The 5,579-nt window shown below is 56.4% G+C and overlaps 1 non-coding gene and 1 pseudogene across 1 annotated transcript; one reads left to right on the top strand and one right to left on the bottom strand.

Moving 5' to 3' along the window:
• Nucleotides 1-440: 440 nt before the first annotated feature.
• On the bottom strand, nt 441-5,087 carry LOC136139042 (uncharacterized; annotated as a pseudogene).
• Nucleotides 2,763-2,869, top strand: LOC136139546 (U6 spliceosomal RNA). The gene has a single exon (XR_010657070.1). It is a non-coding gene; the product is annotated as a U6 spliceosomal RNA (small nuclear RNA).
• Nucleotides 5,088-5,579: the final 492 nt, after the last annotated feature.

The raw sequence follows: 5,579 nt of genomic DNA, 5'->3' as shown, positions 1-5,579 counted from the left end.
CCACTATTTCTGCAGATGGACCGGGAGGCTGGGGGGGGGGCAGGGAGGGTGGCAAGCCAGGACTCAAGGAAGGTGGTCCTCAGCTCTGCTGGGCGGGGCAGTCTCCTCCGCCGAGGTCCACACCATGCGCCCACCTCAGATAGGCGGGTGCACCCTCATCTGGCCACTGGGGGCAGCATCTCTGGCCCCTCCCCCCAAATGCTGCTTGCAGCACCCCTCTTCCCCCAATAGCCGTACTTAGCCTCAGCCAGAGCCTGGCCTGTAACTTATAAAGTGCAACCTCGCGCCCCCTCCACACCCCCCCCCCACCCCGCCCCAACTCCGGGGACTCCCCGTGGACCATATTTTTATACAAGATTAATAAAGACGTTTGCAAAAGATCCGCGTCCGCTCCGTGCCAGCCCCCACCAAGCGCAACGTGTTTTCGCTCAGCAAACGCTTTACTTGTACAAGTTCTTCATAGCAGGTCTCTGCAAACAGGCTGGAGAGGGGGAGAAGGGCTGCTTCTGCACTAGAGTTGGGGGGGAGGGAGCCAGCTTCGAAGGGCGCGTATTCCCTAGCGTCTGGCCCACGAACCCTGCGGAAGCGCGGAGGGGGCGTGCAGAGGGTCAAGCCTGCTGCTCGGGTTAGAGACGCAGGGTTAGCTCCACCTCAGTCCACCTTTCTGCCGGCCCCGCCCCATTTCCGTCAGTCCCGCCTCCTACCTGGGTCCCCGGCCTCGTTTTCTTATGCCCCGCCGTATCCTTAGTCGCGCCCTTGAGTGATTTATTGCATCTCCGCCAGTCAGGGCCCAATTTCTTGGAGTTCTTCCACTCTTCGCCTGCCCCGCCCCTCCCCGTCTGTCTGCCCCGCCCCTCACATGGCCCGCCCCTTATCTGCAGGAACCGGCCCCGCCCGCTGGCCCTGCCTCTTTCGACTTTCACCTTCGCTGAGCCGCCCACGGTTGGGCCGGCGTTTGGGTTGGCTGGGCTGGTAGGACTTGGGAAGTCGGACGTCTGGGCGCGGGGTTCGGTTCCGCGTGTGGAATTCTGACTGCGTCCGCCCGTTCAGGTTAAGTATCTGGGAGTAGGCGCTGCGCGCACCTGGGGCGAGGAAGCCGGTAGGAGGAAAAGGAGCGGCCAGTTCTGAGAGCGGGTCCCGAGAGAGAGTCCCCAGTCCCGCAGGTCCCCGCCCAGCCCGGGGCGCACCCGCTTTGTGCAGTCCGTGCAGCGAGCACGCCAGCTCGGCCCTGGAAAGGCCGCTAAGGTGCGCGGCCTGGCGGAAGATCGCGAGGCCCGCCTGAGAGCGCGAGGTGCGGCCGTGGCCGCCGGACCCGCCCTTCCAGTTCGAGTTCAGCCGCAGAGACCGCTGCTTCTTGGAGTAGGGGCTTGAAGGAGGAAAGTGGGTAGCCACCTCAGACAGCGCCTCCCCCGCCTCCCCCAGTCCTCTCCATCTCACCGGTGGGGAAACCAAAGCAGGACAGAAAGCCACTTTGGTCTGGGGGCAAGTTGGGGCCCAGGAAACTGACCCAGAATTCAGGGCTCCCGTCTCTGGGCCAGGGACATCTGGGGACTCCTGCAGGGGCAGAGTCTGCTTCCCCCATCTTGGGCCCTGAAGCTGGGTCCAGTTGTGCCCACCTCATCACCTCCTGTACCGGCTTGAAGGGCACAAAGCCCAGACTCATCAGCTTGAACAGCGTCTCTAAGAAGAGCGTTTGCAAGCCCTGGGGATCACAGACCCGGCTGTTCCTCACCTTGCCTAGGGCCAGAGAACATGGGGACAGGTAAGGAAGAGCCTCCCCCTGGCCAGGTCCACTCCTGCCCTACCAGCCTTGCCCCTCACCCAAGCACTGAGCGAGTCGGTGGCTGTCAGTGAGGACACCCAGGAAGTCTTTGAAGCTTACGGTTCCATCACCTGGGAAGAGAGAGAGGAGGGGGTGCTGTAGGTTCCCACCCCGCCAAAGCCCTACTCTGCATACGTGTTAGGGGCTTGCCAGCAGTTCGAGGCATAGAGCATCCAGTCCTGCCTCTGGCCAAGCGTTGTCCCAGGTTGAGTGGGGGAGAAATAGCCCTTGCCCTTGGGAGCCCCAAGTCAGGATGATTATCACAACAGGAATGTTTAGGGGATCCGGGATAGGCGTGTTGATCAGGGCAGGCTTCCTGGAAGAGGGAACTTTAGAATAGGACCAGGCCCAGGATTTTGTGGGCAAGGGAGGCGTTCTTCAGGGCTAGAGGTGGGAGAGGACAGGAGGGCAGAGACAGGGTCACCCACCATCCAAGTCTGCCTGCCGTAGAACCTCACACATCTCCTGCGGGCTTAGCTGGACACCCACATGGCACTGGGCAGCTTTCTGCTGCGTGTGTCCATGGTGCCTGTCGGGCTGGAGCTGAACAGTTTGAAGACATCCTGGAATGCTGAGGGTGGGGAGGCGGGCAGGTGGGCAAGGTGAACCACAGGCACAGGAACCCTGAGATTCACCCACTCTAGCTCAGATGGGACTGAGGACTTGGGTTCACCAACCCCCTGTGCATTGTAACTTAATGGAGAACAGTGGCTGCAGTGTGTTGGCACTTGTTAAATGTCCATTCAATTCTCATGTCCAGAAATTGAACTCAGGGCCCAGGTTCGATCCCTGGTCAGGGAACTAGATCCTGCATGCTGCAGCTAAAGATCCCGCATGCTGCAATGAAGATTCCCGTACGTGGCAACGAAGATCCCGCGTGCCGCCACTAAGACCCGGTGCAGCCAATTAAATAAATAAATATTTTAAAGACAACGACAACATGCTCGCTTCGGCAGCACATATACTAAAATTGGAATGATACAGAGAAGATTAGCATGGCCCCTGTGCAAGGATGACACGCAAATTCATGAAGCGTTCCATATTTTTTATATGTACATATAGCTGATTCACTTTGTTGTACAGCAGAAACTAACACAACATTGTAAAGCAATTATACTCCAATAAAGATGTTAAAAAAATAAATAGATAAAATATATGTAACATAAAAAACATGCAATGACCATTCTCAGTTCACAGGCAGTACAAAAAGAGGTCAAATGCTGGACCTGGTCCAAGACTTGTAGCTTGCTAACCCCTATGTTACTGTATATCTGTTGCAATTCTAAGGACCTATAAATATTAAATCATTCTAGTGATCCTATGAAAAAAAAGCCCAAACAGCAACAAAAACAAACAACAAAATAACTCATGTCCAAGGCCACACCACCAGTAGGGGCACTGCTGGGCTTTGGACTCGGGCAGTCTGGCTCTGGAGCTACGATGCCGAGAGGCTCCAGGAGCCCTGCTGGCACCTGGCCTGTAGTAGGCACTGCAAATTATTATTATTTTAACATCTTTATTGGGGTATAATTGCTTTACAATGGTGTGTTAGTTTCCGCTTTATAACAAAGTGAATCAGTTATACATATACATATGTTCCCATATCTCTTCCCTCTTGCGTCTCCCTCCCTCCCACCCTCCCTATCCCACCCCTCCAGGTGGTCACAAAGCACTGAACCGATATCCCTGTGCCATGCGGCTGCTTCCCACTAGCTATCTACCTTACGTTTGTTAGTGTGTATATGTCCATGCCTCTCTCTCGCCCTGTCACAGCTCACCCTTCCCCCTCCCCATATCCTCAAGTCCGTTCTCCAGTAGGTCTGTGTCTTTATTCCTGTCTTACCCCTAGGTTCTTCATGACATTTTTTTCCCTTAAATTCCATATATATGTGTTAGCATACGGTATTTGTCTTTCTCTTTCTGACTTACTTAACTCAGTATGACAGACTCTAGGTCTACAATGGAATATTACTCAGCCATAAAAAGAAACGAAATTGAGCTATTTGTAATGAGGTGGATGGACCTAGAGGCACTGCAAATTATTGATGATGAATAGAACGATTCTGCTTTGAGGGGCCCCTGCCAGTATCAGGGCATGATCTTTGCAGGGACATTGGCTCCCCCAAATGTAGAAATGATTCCTTCTACCCCTACTCCCACAGCTCCAAACCCCAGCAGGGCAGGGACCTCAGATTCTTGTTTTCCATCCTTTCTCCCAGTTTCCCTTCTTCCTTTCATCCTGTTTGTCCATCCACCATCCATCCATCCACCATCCAAATACCTTGCTATCCACCAATCCCATCCCTCCTTCCCTCCTTCACACACACACACACACACACACACACACACACACACACAGCAACAAGCCCTGGGATTGCAGAGATGAGCGAATTAGGCTGGCATGGAGAGGTTACAATACAATCACTGGTTTCTCACTGTGTCCCCAGCCTCTGGGCAGGCAACTCCATTGTATTCTCCTCTGAGCACCCCCTAGTTTTCCTCCCTGCTCCCAGCCCTGAGGCCCTCACCTGCCAGCTGCCCGGGTGTCAGGGGCAGCAGGTTCTTGTCTGCAAAGCCGCCTAGTGGGAATGAGACTGGAAAGGCTTTTGTACCTGCTGCAGAGAGATGCCAGGGCCAGGCAGGCCTTTCCCCAAACCCAGCACCCCAGGCCTGGCCTCAGTCCCTGCTCTCACTTCTCAGACCCAGCACTTGGGCCTGTCTGTATTGTATGGGTGGCCGCAAGGCCCTTGAACTCCCTTGCCCCCTGGGAGGGCTGTTCAGCCCGTGGCTGTGGCCGCTGCTGCTTCTGTCTGGGTCAGTAGGGTACGCGCTGCTGCAGCCTCCTCCCCTGCGTCCTCCCGGCCTGCTCCTCTCCTGGGTCTCACGTGAGCAGTCTTTGAGGCTTCTGTGGAGGCCTTGGAGGTGGGGAGAAGACAGGGCCGAAGGGCCCAGCCCACTTGAGTGCTAGACTCCAGGGGACCTGAGACCAGACCTGTGGGTGCACAGCTTCCCCTCCCAGGACCCGCGCCGCCCCCGCCAGCCTGCAGCCACAGTCCTCTCCCTGGGGGATTCCAGGGGCAGTAGCTTGGAGGAGTGGCGGACCTTCCCCCTGCCCTCGTCACCTGGACGTTCTCTTTGCCGATGGTGATACCTTGGTCTTCCGTCCCCTGCTGCGTGAAGGGCAGTCACGGGCTTGGAGGCCGGTCCAGTGTCCCAGGTCCACAGTCCCCAAGCTGGCTTCCGGGTGGATCTTAACTTTTGGCATGGGGGCCCTTCTCCCTCACCACTGGCCTGCGCCTCTCTGCTGGGGAACCTGCAGTTTTCGTCTTTTGTGTTTCTGCCTCCCTTAAGGCATGTAAATTTGTGACTCCACTTGGAAGCTAACAGGATGGCTGAGGCCCAGGGGAGAAGCAGGCCCCAGAGGCCCCAAGTCAAGGCGTGGGAGGGTGGGATCTAGCCAAATTGGGGCTGTGGCCCACCTTACCCCAGGACCCCCGGGAGGGCAGGGGCCCTTCCTCCAAACGATGCAAACCCACAAACCACATTAACAAAATACTTTGGGAAGATGCATCCCAACAGCCAGACACTCACCTCCGGGTCTCTTCATCCTTCCTTCCAGCCTCCTGCCCCCTTCTCTGGCCCTGGCCCATTCTTAACTGCTCACCCCTTCCTAGTCCCATTCTCCCAGGCCCTGGGCACCTCCCTCCTCAGCCCCGTCTCAAGGTGGGGCAGGATTCTGAGGATCTGCAAGGTGGAG

This window comes from Phocoena phocoena, chromosome 19 (genome assembly GCF_963924675.1).
Source record: "Phocoena phocoena chromosome 19, mPhoPho1.1, whole genome shotgun sequence".
NCBI lineage: Eukaryota > Metazoa > Chordata > Mammalia > Artiodactyla > Phocoenidae > Phocoena > Phocoena phocoena.
The sequence above is the reverse complement of the archived record's forward strand: the minus strand, read 5'-3'. Positions and strand labels throughout refer to the sequence as shown.